This window comes from Rhinopithecus bieti, unplaced genomic scaffold (assembly GCF_001698545.2).
Source record: "Rhinopithecus bieti isolate Rb0 unplaced genomic scaffold, ASM169854v2 scaffold_2432, whole genome shotgun sequence".
NCBI lineage: Eukaryota > Metazoa > Chordata > Mammalia > Primates > Cercopithecidae > Rhinopithecus > Rhinopithecus bieti.
This window is the reverse complement of record NW_016804136.1, coordinates 3500711-3520971: the sequence shown is the minus strand read 5'-3', so window position 1 is coordinate 3520971 and position 20261 is coordinate 3500711. Positions and strand designations below refer to the sequence as shown.

Genomic DNA, 20261 nt, shown 5'->3' with positions numbered 1-20261 from the left:
TTTTTTTTTTTTTTTTTAGCTTCTATTTGTGGTTCAGAAAGGTTCTACTTATTGGGACCATACAAAAGACAATTATCTTTTAAAAACTTTCTATTTCAACAAAAAACACATATCAGCAGTAGTTTGTCGTGAGAGAAAAGAGACAAAATGGGAAAGGAGCCTCTAGATGAGGTTATCATGGAAGGTATTCTATAAAGCCCTAGTCCATGAGGTGAGTAACCACCCCTAACTCTCTCCCGACTGCTAGCCCTTTTTCCCTCTTCCTGTCCCTGTCCAAGGATTCTGTGTTCGAATAAGTTTAGGAACTGCTGCATCCCTCTGTGTGCTTGCTGGTACACAATGGTGGCTATTGTGTAATCCTGATAGTTACTTATAACTCAACAAGCACTTACTGAGCAACTCCACAAACGCCAGGAACTGAGATAAGATTCTGGGGGGAATTGAGGATTAATAAAACTTTTAAGAATAATTAGATACAGTCTGTTACAGTCTGAATATGTCCCCAAAGTTCACATGGTGGAAACTTTACCCCAGTGTAACAGTGTTGAGAGTTGGGGCCCTTAAGAAGTGATTTGTTCATGAGGGTGGAGCCATTATCTTGGAAGTGAGTTCCTGATAAAAGGATGCGTTTGGTCCCCTTCTCTCTTCCTCTCACCTATGCGATGCCTTCCACCATGTTATGATGCAGCATGAAGGCTCTCACCAGGTACAGCCCCTCGATCTCAGACTTCCCAGCCCCCAAAACGTTGAGCCAAAGCAATTTCTGTTCATTATAAATTCCCTGGTCTGTGATATTCTGCTATAACTACACAAAACTAACTGAGGCACAGTCTTAATTAATTTCTGGAGGCAAGTAGCTTTTGAGGATTGATTGAAAAACCCAAATCTAAAGATCCCAGCTCCATGGATGTGGGCCGTAGGCATTGTTTTCAGATAGGAACAATACTAGGAAAATGGGTACAGAAACCAGACATTCAGATTCTGGGGCACAACAAAGGTTTAGCTTCAGCCAGTGAGAAGAAAAACATTAATTGAACTTGAGCTATGTACAGAAGGATGTGGGGCCTGAGGACACAGAACAAAGAGGAGGAGAATGGTCTGGGGCCTGAGGAATATATTAGACTTATATAGGTGAAGGCCATGAGTGCAACTAAAATAAAAGGCAGGACTCAAATAGATAAAAAGATCCATTAACATGGAACTTGTGCACCACCACTTATGCACCTGGGTTTCAACCCAGTCTCAAACAACCTGAGTCAGCCTCCTCCTAGGCTGTGGAGTGTGGGAACTCCGGGAGAGGAAGCAGGGGAAGAGTCCAGCCTTTGGCGTCAGGCAGTCTTGGGTTTAAATTCCACCTCTTCCACTGCACGGTCAGAGGGCCTGTGACACTGGGTGTGCCACACAGCATTTTGTTTCCGTATTCCTACAACAATGGCACTCCCAGCATATGTATACATGCACAGTTGCACCCGCCTGTAGAAAGACAATGGAGTTCCTCTTTCCCTAGAAGCCCAACCCAGGTACACTTGTGTTTGGTTCCCATCATATATGGGAACAACTTTAGTACCAGCATCAAAGTTTAGTTTCAGCACAGGAGTGAAGAACAAGGCTGTGGAGATAGATCAATCTAGGCTTTGTTGAATCCAGTGCTGTCTAATAGAAATACAATGCAAGTTATATATTTAATTTTAAAATTTCTGGTATCTGCATTCAAAAAGTAAAAAGAAACAGATGATATTAATTTTAACGATATTTTGCTTAACCTATCAATCCAAAATATTATAATTTCAATATGTGACTAACATAAAAATTATGAAAGGCACAGTTTACATTCTTTGTTTCACAATATGGCATACCCCAATTTGGACTAACCACATTTAAGATGCTCAAGAGTTACATGTGGGTACCTTATCAGACAGCCCAGGTCTAGCTCTTGGGAGCCTCAGGCTCCTCCCATGTAAAAAGGAGTCTCCATCTTCTGAGGTTGCAATACAAACTTATCACAGGGGAATTGTGCAGAGGTGCTTAGCACAGTCCTGGTGCACAGGACGTCCAGAGACAATGTCCGAGGACAGCTGTCAGTGCTGTGACTGTACCCTGTGGTCCTCACTTTGTCTCCCACAGTGCAGATTCTTATGTGACTCTGTCAGTGGCCTTTTTCTGGTTACACTTGAATGGATGCATCTCCAGGTGAACCAGGTTGGGAGAAACAAGGCTGATTTTCCTTGAGTGAGGAGGGAGAAGGAGGGGGCTTCCTGGCCTGCCCACGTCCTGACACAGGTGTGATCCAGGGTGGTGACTTAGGATTATTGATTTGAGAACAAGGAGAGATCAGACAGGTGAGACATTGTTGGCTGCAGAGCTGGGAGACACACAGCACACATGATTAGGCATCCAGAGAATTAGAAATCTAGGTACCAAGTCTTGGCATAAGGAGACGGGGTGTGTACTTAGCAAAACTGGACAGCAGCCATGGCTCCAAAATACCAGGTGGGTGCTGCCTGGTTCATGATGGTCTCTGCAGCTAGTTGGTGTGTTTCTCTCTCTCTTCCCTTTCCTCCCTTTATCTTTTCTTCCTTCCACAAACACTGAATGAACATCTACTCCATCAACCGCCAAGGCCCAGCACTACATATGACACTGATATGCTTCAGTGTGTGCACAGCCCTGTGCTAAACACTCTGTGTTCCTTCTCTCATGTAAGCCCATGACCAACCGAGGCCTGTAGGTACCACTATTATTCCCATTGTACAGATAAGGAGACTGAGGAAGAGAAAGGTTACATTGCCTGCCTGAGGTCTTACAGCCAGGGTTTGCATCCAACCTACATGGCTTCAGAGAAGGAGGTATGGTTCTTGCCCTCAAGGTGTGGATGCTAGGAATGCACCAGGGGGAGAAACTAGTGCTGCTGGGGAAGTCCAGACAGGCTTCCTAGAGGGGGTAACATTCACTCTGGGGCTTGAAGGAAGAACAGAGTATGCCTGAGGCACAAGGCAGGGAGCGTATCTAACAGAGCGTTACTTTTCCTGCAGGAGCTGTAAAGGCGAAAACTATAAATCACATCATTTACTTTCTATGTCCTTGCAACTTTTGCAGCTGTCTCTTCTGTCATTAGGATAGTATTTGCTGCTCCCAATCCACCTGGTAGCCTCAGGGCTACCTTTTGGCAGTTTGTCCTTGACTCCTTCCTGAAGTATCCTATGTTTGGAATCTCCCTCTCTCTCTTACTTTTATCAACCATATTTAGACAATGTATGAAAAAAAATCAAAATGTTTGGAATCAAAAATCAAAAAAATTTTCAGAATCAAAAATATTCTTAGGACAAATCTGCCTTACAGCATCAAAAGTGGGATTTCCTCCACGAATCCCTATGGCGGTATGGCTAAGAGCACAGGGGTTCAAATCCCAGCTCTGCCACTCATCAGCTGTGTCCGAGGATGGGTTTCTCACATTCTCTGAGGCTACAGCTAATCCACAGGATGGACGTGAAGACCAGGGGGGATTTTATACACTAAGTGCCTGGCATGCAGTTTGCCCTTAGTACCTCACTGAAGAAATTCTAAAAGATAAGAAGGGGCAGGTAGGATCTTCAAGCCATATCTCATACTCACAGTTGTGCTGGTTTATGAAAAGATGTCAAGGATGCTGTAGGTGCAGTCCTTTCAGGGAAGCAGCCCCTGAGCCAGGGCCTCAGCTTTGCCAGTCACACCTTCAGGGTTCCTGAGGAGCCAGAGTTGCTCAGGGCTGGGGGTGAGTACACTGACCCTATGCATACGCAACTGATGTATAAGCCAGAAGCCCGTTTGTTAATTTGTACTGGAGACCGATGCCTCTCCTAGTGTCTCTCCAGCTGGGCTGGACAAATGCTGACAAGTTCTTCCTCTCTGATTGTCCTTTTATAGCCCACAAACAGATTGCATCGTCACTTCAGAACACCTGGTAACAATACAGGTGGTTAGCTGGACTCCAGTGCCGGGCATACACCCTGAATCCTGAATTGAAGGCAGGGTGATAAGCAGAAGGCTAAGCTTTAATTAGGTACAGTCTTTTTCTTGGAAGCTGCCCCACTCCTTGGACACACCTGGGCTCTTCCCAGATTACTTCATCAACATCTTTACAAGCCAATTCAGAGAGTGCAGCCACCCTGTAGATGGACTGCTTCAACCAGTGCTGTTGGTTCTTATGGGTGTCACTCCCAATGGGTAGTTTTATTGCCAAATTCCATCATAACCAGTACTACTCCTACCCTGACCAAAGAAGGAAAGGGGGATTAACACCACCGCCTGCCTACTGTATGCCAGGTACTGTGCTAAGTGTGAGGTATGTACATTTCATCCTATGAGGCTTTGTTGGGAGGTGTCTTCATCCCACTTGACAATCGTGTCACCTCAAAGCATATGTCCTTTCAAATACCCCACATGTGATAACATCTGCCAAATTAACAGAGCGAGGATCTAACAGCAAACCATATCCTCATGGAGAAGTCACAGCTCTGGCACATTTTCTCTCAGTGGAAACTCAGCTATGATTCAGTTGCTTCTTTCCTGGATTTGTCCTGAATATTGGATATTTTTGAAGTTCTGATGAAGAAATAAAAGTATATGGGTACAAAAATTAACTCAAAATGGATGAAATATTTAAATGTAAGACCTCAAACTATAAAATCTTAAAAGAAACCTAGGAAATACCCTTCTAAATGTCAGCCTTGGCAAAGGATTTTGGCAGTCCCCAAAAGCAATTACAACAAAACAAAATTGAAAGTGGAACCTAATTAAACTAAAGAGATTCTGCACAGCAAAAGAAACTACCAACAGAGTAAACAGATAACCTAAAGATATGGAGAAAATATTCACAAGTTATGCATATGACAATATGCAAAATATGCATATTCTAATATCCAGAATCTGCAGGGAATGTAAATCAACAAACAAAAGTGAACAAACCCCATTAAAAAGTGGGCAAAGTATATGAGCAGACTCTTCTCAGAAGAAGACATACAAGCAGCCAAGAAAACATGAAAAAGTACTTATTATTACTAATAATCAGAGAAATGCAAATCAAAACCACATTGAGATACTATCTCCTACCAGTCACAACGACTATTATTAAAAAGTCAAGGCCAGGAGCGGTGGCTCATGCCTGTAATCCCAGCACTTTGGGAGGCCAAGGCGGGCAGATCACGAGGTCAGGAGTTCGAGACCAGCCTGACCAACATGTTGAAACCCCACCTCTACTAAAAACACAAAAATTAGCCAGGCATGGTGGCGCGCACCTGTAATCCCAGCTACTCATGAGGCTGAGGCAGGAGAATCGCTTGAACCTGGGAGGTGGAGGTTGCAGTGAGCCAAGATTGTGCCACTGTACTCTAGCCTCAGTGACAGAGCAAGACTCAGTCTCCAAAAAAAAAAAAAAAAAAAGTCCAAAAACAACAGATGCTGGTGAGACTGCAGAGAAAAGGGAATGCTTATACACCATTGCTGGGAATGTAAGTTAGTTCAGCCACAGTGGAAAGCAGCTTGGATATTTGGCAAAGAACTTAAAACAGAGCTGCCATTTGACTCAGCAATCCCCTTACTGGGTATGTAACCAAACGAAAATAAATCACTCTACCAAAAAGACATATGCATTTGTATGTTTGTCACCACACTATTCACAGTAGCAAAGACACGGAAACAACCCAGGTGCCCATCAATGGTGGAATGGATTAAAAAAAGATGGTATATATACACCATGGAATACTACATAGCCATAAAAAAGAATGAAATCTTGTCCTCTGCAGCAACATGGTTGCAGCTGAGGGCCATAATTCTAAGTGAAATTAACACAGGAACAGAAGACCGAATGCCACATGTTCTCACTTACAAGTGGGAACTAAACATTGAGCACACATGGACATAAACATGGTAACAGTAGACACTGTGAACTACTAGAGTGGGGAGGATGTGAGAGGGTATGGGTTGAAAAACTACCTATTGGGTACTATGCTCATTATCTAGGTAGAGTATACCTAGGTGAAAAACCTGCACAGGTACCTCCTGTGTCTAAAATAAATAAATATTGAAAAAATAAAACTCAATAAAAACATTAATAATTTTTTTTAAAGTATATGGGGGCAGCATGATTTATAATCCTTTGGGTATATACCCAGTAATGGCATGGCTGGGTCAAATGGTATCTCTAGTTCTAGATCCTTGAGGAATCGCCACACTGTCTTCCACAATGGTTGAACTAGTTTACAGTGCCACCAACAGTGTAAAAGTGTTCCTATTTCTCCACATCCTCTCCAGCACCTGTGGTTTCCTGACTGTTTAACGATCGACATTCTAATATGTAGCAAACCTGCACATTGTGCACACGTACCATAGAACTTAAAGTATAATAAATAAAAAAAGAAAGAAAAAACAAAAGTATATGGGGGCTGGGCACAGTGGCTCACACCTGTAATCCCAGCACATTAGGAGGCCGAGGCGAGAGGATTGCTTGAGCCCAGAGGTTTGAGACCAGCCTGGGAAATATAGGGAGACCCCATCTCTACAACAATTTTAAGATTACCAGATGTGGTGGCCTGTGCCTGTGGTCCCAACTACTCAGGAGGCTGAGGTTAGAGGATTGCTTAAGTCCAGGAGGCAGAGGTTATAGTGAGCCAAGATCATACCTCTCTAGGCTGGATGATAGAGCGAGACTCTATCTTAACAACAAAATAAGTATATGGGGACAGCCAAAATTGAATGGAACAAGGAGGAGGTATGTTCAATGGCGATCTCATCAAATCCTATTGAAGGAAGGTATATCTAGTAATAATTAAAAGAGAATTCTAAATATGAGTAAAAGAAAAAATTACTCAAAATTTCCAATACTATGCTCAGAGTATTTCTTTAATTTTGACTTTTGGAATCATGTTAGCATTTTATATATTTAAAACAAAATCAGTTGAACAAAGATAGGGGAATGGAAACTAAAAGACCAACAGAAACAAATGAACCTAAATGTGTTTCAAATGAATACTAGACACAATGAAAGGGGAAAAAAGAAAACTAATCCAAATAACTTTTGGACACAATTCTTTGATTACAGTAGCCCTCCATATATGTAAGTTCCACATCCTTGGATTCAACCAATGAAAATACTTGAAAAAAACAAAAAACAATATAACAATACAAATAATTAAAAAGCAATATAGTGTAACAACTACTTATATAGCATTCACATTGTATTGGATATTACAAGTAATCTAGAGATGATTTAAAGTGTATGGAAGGATGTCATAGGTTATATGCAAATACTATGCCATATTATATAAGGGACTTGAGCATTCCCGGATTTTGCTATCCTTTGGGGTCCTGGAACCAATCCCCCACAGATACCAAGGGACAATTGTATATATCCTCAATCTGAACAACAACAATAACAAAAAGAAATGGAAACAAATCTTGGAATCGACTTAGTAGGTTTGTTTTTCCACAGTGGAATGGGTGTAGCAATTCCTAAAACTATTTATGTGTATTGTAATCTTGAGCAAATTAATACCGTTGTTTGAAAACCAGGATTCTCACTGTGTGACAGAGTGACAATGAGAGAAGACAAGAAACTCTGGGACCTTGGATTGGTGCTAGAGGTAGCAGAATGAAACCATAATTTTACATGAACCCATATGAAATTATTGTTCTTTCCAACTTGGTCCCCTGGGAAAGCCTAGAAGCGAGAATATTCCAGTACCAATAAGCCCACCTACTATCAGAACTTGGTTTCTAAATCTGATTCCCCATGAAAAGCAACCACAGCTCCTTGAAGAAATGACTGATTCCAGGAAAAGGGAGAGTATAAGTTGATTCTGTGCAGAAGGTGAGGAAGGACTCAAAGAATGATAAGTCCATGTAAAAAGAAACCACTTGAAGAGAATCCATTGTGAAATCTAGGACAATCTGAGCATCACAACAAAAAATGATAGTAGTGAATTACAATCCACTGAATAAAATAGCAAACTATGGGTCCATACTGACACCAATTGAATAAGAAAGAAGGAAAACGGCCGGGCGCGGTGGCTCACGCTTATAATCCCAGCACTTTGGGAGGCCGAGGCGGGCGGATCACAAGGTCAAGAGATTGAGACCATCCTGGCTAACATGGTGAAACTCTGTCTCTACTAAAAATACAAATAATTAGCCGGGCCTGGTGGCAGGCGCCTATAATCCCAGCTACTTGGGAGGCTGAGGCAGGAGAATTGCTTAAACCCAGGAGGCAGAGGTTGCAGTGAGCCAAGATCATGCCACTGCACTCCAGCCTGGGTGATAGAGCAAGACTCCGTCTCAAAAAAAAAAGAAAAAAAAAGGAAAACTGTTTGCTTACGATAAAATGCCAATTGCAAAATATAGAAGAGATTACAGTTAGAAAATCACCATTATTTTGCAATCATCATTGTAATAATAAAAAATCCAGGCAAGAATCATCAATGTATGTTAAAACTACAGAGTAAAAATTTGAAATGGGAGAGGTTATCTACATAGTCTCTGAGTATCTCCCCACAGATTACTTAATAACTGTAAAGGGAGAAATTATAATTATATACCAAAGGAACCTGGAAGACATCACTTTAACCAAATAATCAAAATCAACATCACCAATAACAAGCCAGACAGATACCATGTGTTTCCTGATGCGATGCACTGAGAAGGACACAACATCAATACCAACTTTTATGGTATTCCAGAGGGGACAGGTAACCTACAATCATCATGAGGAAAGATGAGACGGACCCAATCGAAGGGCATTCTGCAAGACAACTAGCTTGTACTATTCCAAAATGTCAATTCATGAGAGAGAAAGGCTCAAGAAATGTTCTAGATTAAAGGAGACTAAAGAGACTACATAACTAAATGCAACATGCGATCAGTTTGATCCTGGATTGGATTTTGAGATAAGAAGGAAAAATTCCTCTAAAGAACACCATGGGACAGTTGGCAGATTTTGTATATGTAATAATGTATACATGTTAAATTCTGTGAATTTGATAACTATACAGTGATTATGTAAGAGAAAGTTAGACCCTGAGATATTTAGGGATAAAGAGAAAAGTGCATGATATCTGCAACTCATCAAAGAATCATAAAGTGTTAGAGGTTGAAGGGTCCTTAGAGAGTCAGTAGACCAAATCCTACTTTCTTGAAATGATGTAACCAAAATCTTGATAAAATGAATTACCTGCCTAAGACCACACAGCCAGCCAGGAGTTGAGCCCAAGACTCTCTGGCCAGGTGTTTACAGTGAGTGCATGATATTGGTTGTTTTTGTTCATCATGGGTCAATACTCAGACAAATACATTGTTATCCATTAACTACAAGCCAATATACACCCCCGCAGCTTTGACTTAGCTTCTGCTAATGCAAAGGTCCCTGACCTCTGGTGGGCTTACATCAGAGGACAATGACCCTGGGAACTGATTTATTTTCACCTTTCTCAGTGCTGACCATGGTCTCAGAGGTAGGTGCTCCCTGCGCTGTGTGCTGCAGTGGAAAGGGCTGGAGCTTATAGTTGGGTAGAGCTGCTAGATGAGATCTGTTACTAGCTGTGTCACTTCAGGCACAGCTACCATTTATTTTATCTGGCACTCAGTTTTCTCATCAGTAAAAATGGCAACAACATGCATATTTACCAGACTAAATGAGATCATGTATGTGATATATGCCCACCCAACAGTAAATCTTAGTAATTGGTCATTGTTTTCTTCTTTCTTTTGCTCCAAAAGTATTTATGACTATGAATGGAGCTGGGTGCAGGGCTTGGAGAACTCACTACAAGTTATTTAAATTTTTTTCTCATTAGAAGAATATTACCAAAGTGATATGCACCTTATAGAAAATAAAAGCAAATAAAAGACAAAAATATTTGACCACACTGCTAATAGCTGATGGATGTCCTTCCAGACTTTCCTCTATGCATATATCACATGCATTTTTATACAAAATACTGTAGTAGTACACTTACTGTATGGTAACTTGCTTTTAAAATCCAGCAATAGCCAGGTGCGGTGGCTCACGCCTGTAATCCCAGCACTTTGGGAGGCTGAGGTGGGCAGATCATGAGGTCAGGAGATCGAGACCATCCTGGCTAATATGGTGAAACTCTGTCTCTACTAAAATTACAAAAAAATTAGCCGGGTATGGTGGTGGGCACCTGTAGTCCCAGCTACTTGTAGTCCAGGCTGAGGCAGGAGAATGGCGTGAACCCAGGAGGCAGAGTTTGCAGTGAGCCAAGAATAGTGCCACCGCACTGCAGCCTGGGCTGCAGAGTGAGACTCTGTCTCAAAAAAATAAAAAAATAAATAAAATCCAACAATAGATCCTGAGCATCTTGACATATGAAATAATCTACTTCTGCAATTTAATTTTTAATTATTACACAATAGTCTGTTGACAGGTGAGTCAGTTCTTCAAGCCAACTGTCTTTAATAGACAGGTAGATTGTTTCCAATTCTCTGCTATTTTAAACAATGTTGCAATTAACATTCTTTGTTCATATCCCTAATTATTTGCTTAGTACAAATGCCTAAAAATTGAATTACTGGGTCAAGGGCAATTCTTACTGTTAAAACTTCTGATATAATTTGCCATATTAGGCCTGGCACAATGGTTCATGCCAGTGCTTTGGGAGCCCAAGGTGGTGGATCACTTGAGGCCAGGAGTTTAAGACCAGCCTGGGCACCACAGCAAGACCTCATTTCTATAAAAAATGTTTTAAAAGTGAGCTGGGCTTGACGGCATGTATCTCTGGTCCCAGCTACTCAGAGGCTGCGGCGGTAGGATCACTTGAGCCCAGGAGTTTGAGTACTTAGTGAGCTATCATTGCACCACTGCACTCCAGCCTGGGTGATGGAGCAAGACCATGTCTCAAAAAAAAATTAATTAATAATTATAATAATTTGCCATATTGCTCTCCAGAAATATTATAACAATAGCATTCACACCAGCAGTGGGTAAAGCATTAGGAAATGATCTTCATTTGAATGTTCCAAGCACAGTAAACAAAAACTTATCTTGAAAGGGTAGAAAGGCCAGGAGAGGTGGCTCACGCCTGTAATCCCAGCACTTTGGGAGGCTGAGGTGGGCAGATCATGAGGTCAGGAGTTTGAGACCAGTCTGGCCAATATGGTGAAACCACGTCCCTATTAAAAATACAAAAATTAGCCGTGTGTGGTGGCGCATGGCTGTAGTCCCAGCTACTCAGTAGGCTAAGGCAGGAGAATCACTTGAACCCGGGAGGCAGAGATTGCAGGGAGCCGAGATGGTGCCACTGCCCTCCAGCCTGGGCGACAGAGTGAGCGTCTGTTTAAAAAAAAAAAAAATGCAGAGAGAGGCTGTGAAGCTTGACTTTCTGGGCTCCTCCATGGACCGGTGGATCAGGAGTTTAGGGGGTAAGAAAAAAGTTCCTTCATTCAAGTAATGTCGTAAGTTCTTCTCCAGTGAGTGAAGTAACTGCTCTGTGATAGGCACTATGCTAGATGTTGGGGATAAAAAATTAAAAAGCTAGCTGGGCACAGTGGCTCATGTTTGTAATCCCAGCACTTTGTGGTGCTGAGTTGGAAGGATTGTTTGAACCCCGGAGCTTGAGTTCAACCTGGGCAAAATAGCAAGACCTCATCTCTTAAAAAAAAAAAAATTAAAAATTGGCCAGGCATGATGGCATGCACCTGTAGACCCAGCTACTCAGGAGGCTTAGGCAGAATTATCACTTGAGCCCAGGATGTCAAGGCTGAAGTGGGCCATGATTGTGCCGCTGCACTCCAGCCTGGTGACAGAGTGAGACCTTGTCTCAAGAAGATTAAATAAATAAATAAATAAATAAATAAATAAGTGCCTAGTTTTCAATCCTCTGCATTGTAACAATTGAAGAATCCTTTGCTTGAGTGTGAGATAACAGACACCACAGGGCTGCCAAGGACCCATCGGTGACAATAGGGAGGACAGCCTCTCTGATGAGAACAGGGTAACACTCTTTGAAATGAAATCTCTCGTGACATTTGAGATATCTGGCTTGTAATGTAAAATTTGTGACAATTCTTGCCATCTATGTGCTTTAGCAGGTAACAACAAAATTGTTCAAGTGCTCATTTCTAGTTAATTTTAAGTAAACCAGGCCCCAAATATTATGGGTAAATTTTTTTCTACTGTAATTGAGATTATGTGTGTGTGCGTGTGTGTGTGTGTGTGTGAGAGAGAGAGAGAGAGAGAGAGAGAACTAGAAAGTGGAAGGGAAGAGGTGAGAAGAGGCATGGTGAGGTAATGACAAGATATAAGGCCAGAGTAGTAGTCAGGCAAAAGCCTGAGAGTCTTCTGTGCTGTAGTGATTAGAATAGCATACTAAAAGTACTGGGGAATCACTGAAGTTTTTAAGAACTAGATTCTCAGAAAGATTATTCCAAGTAGCAGCAATGAAAGGACCCCAGCTTCTCCAGGATACCCTTACCAGCAAGGCCATAGGCAACAAAAACAGACGTGGATGAGGGTCCATCCTTGTAGGGTCTCAGCTCATGCTTGCGGGTTCCAATCTGCTGTCAATTCCCCCTACTTCATATCCATCTTCTGTTTCTGAACACCTGCCCTGTGGACTTCAGGCTCCAGCATCAGATACAGAGACAGCCTTACAGGGACTCTTTATCCAGCCCCCACAACTGCATAATCCAGTTCCCTACAATACCTCCCTGGTTATGTTAAACCTGGTTGAACCCTGAGTGATACAGTTGTGAATGAGAAAAGCCTGTGAGGAGACACTGCTGAAGAGATGGAAGTGACAGTGGGAACAGAGAGGAAGGACTGGATCTGAGATATGATGAGGATTTAGGAAATTAAGACCTGGTGACTCACAAAATATGGCAGCAAGAAGGGGTGAGGGATCGAGAATGACTCCAGAGTTTTCAGGTTATTTGACCGAGTCAAAGAGTTGAGCTACCATTACAGGAATAGAGCAGATTTGGAAGGAGGAGGGGATGGGCACCTGAGTTTGAGGCTGTTAAATTTGAAGAATCTGAGCGATCTCTAAGTGGAGACTCATAATATGTGTTGGATGTACGGACTTGAGGCTTAAAGGGGATAAGCAAGATCATCATTAACCAGAGGTGGAGGCTAAAATCTTGGGAGTGGGTGAGCTCATTCTGGGAGAGCAGGTAAGGCAATGAGATGAGAATGAGGTGGAGCTCTGAGAAAACTAATATTTAAGGAGGAAGCAGAGGAAGATGAACTAAAAGAAAAAGAGTCGGAGATTGAAAGGCTGCAGAGGAGAAAGACAGGCTCCATTGACCAGGAAGGACTACATTCAAAAACGAAAGGCATGGTCAGAGGGTCAGATGCCATGGAGAGCTTGAATATAAAGGGCTAAACATGTATCCATTTGATCCAGAAGTTCCCCGGTGATCTTTGTTGGTAGCAGTTTCAGAGGAGGGGTGGCAATAGAAGCCAGATTACTGTGGGAAAAAAAAACGAATAGGAGTTCAGGAAGTGGAGACAAGCAAGTATAGACCATTGTTTACAAAAGCTTCTTTATAAATGGAAGGAAAACAAACATTAAAAAGAAGAATACAAGGTTGAGGAAAGACCTTTAAAAGAATAAATAGAAGGCCAGGCACAGTGGCTCACGCCTGTAATCCCTGCATTTTCGGAGGCCAAGGCAGGCAGATCATTTGAGATCAGGAGTTGAAGACCAGCCTGGCCAAAATGGCTAAACCCCATCTCTAATAAAAATACAAAAAAAATCCCACAGAAATTAGCTTGTGGGACGTGGTGGTGCACACCTGTAATCCCAGTTACTTGGGAGGCTGAGATAGGAGAATCGCTTGAACCCAGGAGACAGAGGTTGCGGTGAGCTAAGATGACACCACTGCACTCCAGCCTGGGCGACAGAGTGAGACTCTGCCTCAAAATAAAAAATAAGCCGGGCGCGGTGGCTCACGCCTGTAATCCTAGCACTTTGGGAGACTGAGGTGGGTGGATTGACTGAGCTCAGGAGTTCAAGACCAGCCTAGGCAACATGGTGAAACCCCATTTCTACTAAAATACAAAAAACTAGCTGGGCGTGGTGGTGCATGCCTGTAATTCCAGCCACTAGGGAGGCTGAGGCAGGAGAATCGTTTGAACCGGGGACGTGGAGGTTGCAATGAGCCGAGATTGCGCCACTGCACTCCAACCTGGGCGACAGAGTGAGATTCTCAAAAAATAAAATAAAATATATATTTTTTTGGGATAGAATCTAGATAGAATAAACTGAATTTACAAGAGTGGATAAGATTACCAATGGGAGCATATAAAGTGAGAAAAATAAAGGTGAAAATCTCAGGAGCCCCAACATTTTAGAGGCAACTGGAGGAGACGGAGGCAGAAAGAGTTCCAAGTAGGAGGTAGGCAGTAACATCAAATGCCGCAGAGAGACCAAATAGCATAAGAAGGAAAAACAAACCACTGGGTCAATGGTTTTGACAATAAGAAGGTCAACAATGATGTTTTCCAGAATAATCTTACTACACTGTGTGAATATAATGTATTGAGATGTGATGAAGAGATAATAAGTCATCTCTTAATAACTAAGACAGTTATAAGTCGGTATTTTTGGGAGAGAGAAAAGATAAGGCCAAGTGATAGCAAAGGTTCAGTGAGATGGGCACACTTGGGTTTTGGAAGTGTAGGTTTGCAAAATCCGTTTGTAAAGCACTTCGACAATACATGTCAAGAGTTGCAAGATAGTCACATTATTTTGGAGTATTAGTTCTATTTTTGAGACTCTACCTTTGAAAGTATTCACACATATAGGAAAGCTTTTACGCATAATAATATTTATTGATACACCATTTACGACCATTAAAAAGTGTCCATCTAAATGTCCAACAACAGGAGAATGGTTAAGTAAACTTCCATTTATGTAACAGTGAAAAGGGGGCTTAACATGACTAACTCCATTTTTCTCCCAGTCTCCCTGCAACTACCCCCAAAATGGTATCTTTTAGGTTAATTACTTTTGCTTATCTTTGCACATAGGCCAACCTAACTATGGGAGGCATTTAGTTTGCAAGTTTTATTTTTTTTTTTTTTTTTTTTTTTTTTGAAACTGAATTTTGCTCTTGTCGCCCTGGCTGGAGTGCAGTGGTGTGATCTCGGTTCACTGCAACCTCCGCCTCCCAGGTTCAAGCTATTTTCCTGCCTCAGCCTCCCAAGTAGCTGGGATTACAGGCACCTGCCACCACCCCAGCTAATTTTTGTGTTTTCAGTAGAGACGGGGGTTTCACCATGTTGGCCAGGCTGGTCTCGAACTCCTGGCCTCAGGTGATCCACCTGCCTCATCTTCCCAAAGTGCTGGGATTACAGGCATGAGCCACCACGCCCAGCCTGAAGTTTAAAGCAAGGATGATAATAGTCTCCTCCCAAAACTAACTCCCAAGGAGAAAAGAAGGGTGTACACACAAAGTAACAATGTTGCATTAAAGATTTATAAGAGCATTGTGACCTGGCCAAGGACAAAGAAGTTTCACTTCCTCAGACCCTTGCTGCCGCCCAGGTGCCTGTGGTCATTGGTTATTTCTTTATCTCAACTGCCTCCCTTTTCTCCCTTACCCTAACATAAAAGGAGCTTGAAATGCATATTAACTTAAGATGGCTTTTTAGGACATGAGTCTGCCCATCTTCTCAGTTTGCTGAGAAGAATAAAGAAAGAATAAATATTGCTCTAAGAATGAAGTTGTTTTCCTTGCCCCAGTGCCTTGTCTCTTGACTTACTGTTGTGCAGAAAGTGGTACCAGCTTGAATTTGGCTACATTTGATGGATACCAGTTAGCCATCACAAATGACGCTATGATGTTTAGTGATACAGAAAATGTTTATGTTATAATGTTAAGTTGCAAAGCAGACAGACAATTGAAACTACACTGCCTTGACACAGTGCTGTGTTTTTTAAAGCAGCCCTGCTTAGCTGTGCAGGTGGGAGGCGGAAGAAAGGTAATGTAATACAGGAAAATGTTAACGGTGTTTGCATTTGAGATACGGGATTGTGCGAGGCATTTATTTTCATTCCTTCAACTTCTCGAAGTTTTCCATCTTTTTTTTAGTAAATATGTAGCATTTAGAAATTTTTAGAAATAAATGTTTTTTAAAAGGAGGCTTGGTAGTAAAACAAAAGGGGAAATAGGGAAATGGCTTGAAAGGAACATAGAATCAGAGGATAGTGATCTTTTAGCATGGGTGTCATCTGAGAGTGTGGTCAGAGGAAAGGGTGACGCTGGTGTAGGTGGGAGGGATGCTGGGAAGGGTGAAGTGGTCAGGGAAGGTGAGGGTGGGAGGAGTAACCAACGTAACAGAGGAGAATGATACTTCCTCTGAGCCGGAGAGATGGAGGTGAGAGTGGGTGACTTCAGAGATATATTGGAGGGAGTTCTTACCTAATAGCTTTTAATTTCTTTGGAAGCTGGGAGATTCAACTGTTGAGGGTTGAGATGTGGGGATGTGATTAGGATTTGAGAGGGGAAAATATGTAGGTGAGTCATTGTGGGGAGGGGGAAATTAAGCCATGAAGAGACAAGAATAATGGTGGCGATCTGAGGGGATCCCGCCTGAGGATGGAGCGCAAACTTTGTCAGGGCAGCAAGAGCCATGCTCTGGAAAGCCCTTCAGTGAGACCTGCGGGGTGGGAACAGGAACAGAGAGAAAGTCCAGCTGGAGTTGGGCCCTGATAAGGCATGTGGTCTGGAGGACAGAAGGTTAAGGTCTGCAGAGAGTGCTTACATGAATGTCTTTGAAATGACCAATGTGGGGTTGGGGCCAGAAGACAAGGAAGTGAAGCCAGGAAGTGTCTGACACCTTGAACAATACCTAGGACAGAGGGATTGATGCTCTCAGTGAAGCTGATCAGGAGTGAATCAGAGGTGGACAAAAGGTGGCTGAGGGCAGAGTGAGGGGGACACGAGGTCTGCCATCCAGGAAGAGGACCACTAATTCATGAGAGTGTGACTGAGGGAACCAGGGGGTGGCAGAAACGTTGTGGAGGTAGAGAAGGCAAGATGGAAAGAGATGCAGATGTTGGATGGACAGGTCATCAGCAGGGGTGTTGAAGGTGGCTGGAGCAGGGGCGTTGAAGGTGGCTGGGGCAGGAGAGGAGAGAATTAAAATGGATCAGACAAGCTGCCACATGTACATTAGACAACGCAAAACAGATCAGAAAGAGCTTTGTACCATAAAATAGGTCCAGAAAAAGCTGAGGTTTTCCTAGTTGGGGCTTAGGGGAAGGCTTCTGAAGAAGAGGGTATTTGAGGTGGATGTGGAAGTAGCATTTAGACTTATGGTATTGGGAAATGGGGCAAGAGGCAGTACACACAGGGAGTAATATGTGGTCACAGAGGAACAAGAAATCCCAGGTTTGTTCAAGTAAGATCTAGTAGGTGATCTTACCTGGTTAGAGCATAGTATTTAAAGGAAATAAGATGGAGAAGGGGAGGGAATAGATTTTGTAAAGCCTTGTTGAGTCCTTCCTCCAGGCAGTGTACCAAGAGGTAGAGAAGTGAAAAAGAAAGTCAGGACTATAGGTGCTATGGAAAGTGCAAGGGAGGATGAGATGGAGATGATAAAAACATTATCGCCCAAGCCAGTTATATCCATGGCTTGTCTCAGTGGAGACCTAAGGAAACATAGCCATGTATGGGCTATAGATGAGATGGGATTCCAGAAAGGGGCTGGCAGCTATCCAGTTCAGAAAAGGCCTCCCATCCTCCAGAGATTGCCATTGCTTCCTGTATTGAGGGCCTGAGAGTTCATTAATCCCATGGCCTGGTCTTGACCTGAATCATCAAACTACAATCCAGGCAGGCTGCTGCCTACTCATTCTGTACTCTAGCTCCTGAAAGCTCGATATGCCTCAAACAGAACCCTTTTTTTGTCTGTCCTTTCTCAGCAGTATCATCTCTTTTCACTTTCTGCTTCCTCTTCCTCGACTTGCTGTACCATCAGGTATGCCTCCTTTGCCCACATCCTTCTACCATGCCTTCTGAAATTTCCATGCCATAGTGAATAAAAGACTACCTGCCCTATTAACTGAGTCACTTTCTGTGCTCAACTCGAGTCTCACTTTTGCTCAAGCACAACTTCTCCATAAGAACTCTGGAATGGATGCTTATTTTTAGTAACATTGGTATCCTCCCAATTTCCCAATGTTATTTCCAGGATATTAATCCTCTGTGCTCACAGAAAACCTTTTTTCTCGGCTGAGTGTGGTGGCTCACACCTGTAATCCCAGCATTTTGGGAGGCCAAGGTGGGCAGATCACCTGGGGTCAGGAGTTCAAGACCAGCCTGACCAACATGGAGAAACCCCATCTCTACTAAAAATACAAAATTAGCTGGGTATGGTGGCACATGCCTGTAATCCCAGCTGCTTGGGAGACTGAGGCAGGAGAAGCGCTTGAACCCGGGAGGCAGAGGTTGTGGTGAGCCGAGATAGCATCATTGCACGCCAGCCTGGGCAACAAGAGCGAAAAAACAAAACAAAACAAAAGAACCCTTTTTCTTTGAGGACCATGCCACCTAGCTTGCAGACACTTTCCTCTTCCTGTTCGGGCCATCTTCTGACCTACTGGTCTCTCTGTGTTGCTAACATCTTCGTCTCCTGGCTTACACTTCTGCCCTCCACCTTCACCTTGTTGTTACTCACATGAATTCATCTTCTGTACAGACAACACCCTTACTTCTTTCTCGCTTGACCAGCTTGACACCAGAAACCAGCACCTAACTGCACGTGAAACTGATCTACTCTTTGACTGCCATTTTCTCCCCAACTCGATTCTCCTTATTTCCACTGTTCTAGGCCACCCTGGCAAACTATAGCCAAAGGCCAAATTCAGCTCACTGCCAACTTTGTAATAAAAGTTTTATTGGAACACAGCCATGCCTATTCATTTATATATTGGCTATGACTGCTTTCTTCCTAAAATAGCAGAGTTGCATTGAAATAGAGACCAATGGCCCATAACACCAAAGATATTTCCTATCTAGTCCTTCACTAAAAGTTTTCTAACTCTTATTCTAGACAAACAAAATAAAAATATCTTTCAATGAAAGTAAAACTTGAGCATTATAGAAAGTTTAGGAAATAAGAAAAAGCATTAATACAACAAAGAAAAGCAGCTCCCCATTATTCCATAATTCGGATATAATCACTGTTAGTATTTTAGTTTTCTTCCTGTTACTTGGTAATTTTTTTATGTCTGTCTGTATGTATATATTAATATGTCTATATATGTAAATTAATTTTAGAAAATCAGGATTAAACCACTTCATAACCCACTTTTTTCATTTCAAAATATATTAACAATGTTTTCCTACATGAATTGTTCTTTTTTTCTAAAATGATTTTAAATTTCTGCAAAGTAGTCCATGGAGTGAATATAGCATCATTTCACCAGCCAGCCTCTACCAGTACAGACTTTTTTACTTTTTTTTTATACAAAGTTTCGCTCTTGTTGCCCAGGCTGGAGTGCAATGGCACAATCTCAGCTCACCAAAACTTCCGCATGCCGGGTTCAAGTGATTCTCCTGCCTCAACCTCCTGAGTAGCTGGGATTACAGGCATGTACCACCACACTCGGCTAATTTTATATTTTTAGTAGAGACGGGGGTTTCTCCATGTTGGTCAGGCTGGTCTCGAACTCCTGACCTCAGGTAATCTGCCCGCCTCAGCCTCCCAAGTGCTGGGATTACAGGCACGAGCCACCACGCCTAGCCAGAAAGTTTATATTGTTTATAATCTACTTTCTTTCAAATAGTGCTGTGATGAACGTTATGAACTTTGTTAGCCTTGGTAGGCCATATGAAAGGAGGGTTGAAGTCACCAACTGCTAAATGCTGTGCACACACACACACACACACACAGTGATAAGAATGCTAATGAGGCAGCATTGTATTTCACATATTCCCACTGGTTCTTGGTAGCTTTTGGGTAGAGGTGGGGAAAGGGCTAGAGGTGGTGAGAGTGGTATATGCTAGCACCAGTGATATTTTATAAAAATGATTATTTGGGAAATTGATGTTGAGTGCCATGTCATAGAGGTTATGTATTCTTGCTTTAAATCTTAAAGATTAAAAATACATAATTTACCTTTTGAAACAACTTAAGTCCTACACATTTTTAAAAAATTAGCCAAAGATAGTGGTGCAATCTCGGCTTACTACAGTCCTGACCTCCTGGCCTAAGGTGATCTGCCCACCTGTATTCCAAATAGCTGGGCCCACAGGCGCATGCC

General features: G+C 42.5%; 1 protein-coding gene across 4 annotated transcripts in view; it reads right to left on the bottom strand.

Annotated features, from left to right (window-relative positions):
• LOC108525580 (alpha-2-HS-glycoprotein) overlaps positions 1-20261 on the bottom strand; it is a 44216-nt gene that overhangs the window by 13907 nt on the left and 10048 nt on the right. The window contains exons 1-2 of one of the 4 annotated variants that reach the window (XM_017866528.1): positions 4330-4531; positions 3613-3937 (exon numbers count right to left, since the gene is read on the bottom strand). The exons of 2 other annotated variants lie outside the window; for them this stretch is intronic. The gene's annotated coding sequence lies outside the window, so the exon portion shown is untranslated. Of the gene's footprint in view, positions 1-3612; positions 3938-4329; positions 4532-20261 lie in introns of those variants that run through there. One more of the 4 variants, XM_017866520.1, reaches the window with a different exon arrangement.